Source organism: Saccopteryx leptura, chromosome 11 (assembly GCF_036850995.1).
Source record: "Saccopteryx leptura isolate mSacLep1 chromosome 11, mSacLep1_pri_phased_curated, whole genome shotgun sequence".
Taxonomy (NCBI): Eukaryota; Metazoa; Chordata; class Mammalia; order Chiroptera; family Emballonuridae; genus Saccopteryx; species Saccopteryx leptura.
Window position 1 is genome coordinate 10,705,781 of NC_089513.1, and position 883 is coordinate 10,706,663.

Consider the following 883-nt stretch of genomic DNA (forward strand, 5'->3'; position numbering starts at 1 on the left):
GGGGAGAGACAGTCAGACAGACTCCCGCATGCGCCCGACCGGGATCCACCCGGCACACCCACCAGGGGCGACGCTCTGCCCACCAGGGGGCGATGCTCTGCCACTACCAGAGCCACTCTAGCGCCTGGGGCAGAGGCCAAGGAGCCATCCCCAGTGCCCAGGCCATCTTTGCTCCAATGGAGCCTTGGCTGCGGGAGGGGAAGAGAGAGACAGAGAGGAAGGGGGGGGGGGGTGGAGAAGCAAATGCGCGCTTCTCCTATGTGCCCTGGCCGGGAATCGAACCCGGGTCCCCCGCACGCGAGGCCGACGCTCTACCGCTGAGCCAACCGGCCAGGGCCCGGACAATAATTTTTAATCCGTACTGGAGGGATGTTCCATCTAAAGAGGAGGAGGAGACTTTGCTGGGACATGACAGTTCTGTGTAAACACTAGAAAGGTTGTCCCGGGGCCAAGCTGGGAACCAATGAGTGAAAAAAAAAAACCCAGAGAAAAGGTAACGTTCTACCCAAAAGAGTATCATGGGTGAGGGTGTGGGGGAAGGGCATTCTCCCAACTGCTGGAATAGGGTAAAGGTCAATATTTTTCTAGGACAGATTTGGTAATATGGATGAAAAGTCTTAAATATGTGCAGAAGCTTTGACCCTAGAATTGCTCTTCTAGATTTTGGCTGCTGACATTTAATCAGCCTCATTGAGATACATGTATGAACATGTTCGACACCGTATTGGTTATAAACAGTGAATATTTAGAGCTACATAAACTTTTGACAATAAGGGCTTAAGGAAATCATGATATAGTCATTAAATGCAATATTATGCAGCTATTAAAATGGTGATGTAGAGTTATAGTTTTTGAATGAAAATATGTTTGTACTACATGGTTA

General features: G+C 49.6%; 1 non-coding gene across 1 annotated transcript; it reads right to left on the minus strand.

The window, feature by feature from the left end:
• Window positions 1-261: 261 nt before the first annotated feature.
• TRNAA-CGC (transfer RNA alanine (anticodon CGC)) lies at window positions 262-337 on the minus strand. The gene has a single exon. It is a non-coding gene; the product is annotated as a tRNA-Ala (tRNA).
• Window positions 338-883: the final 546 nt, after the last annotated feature.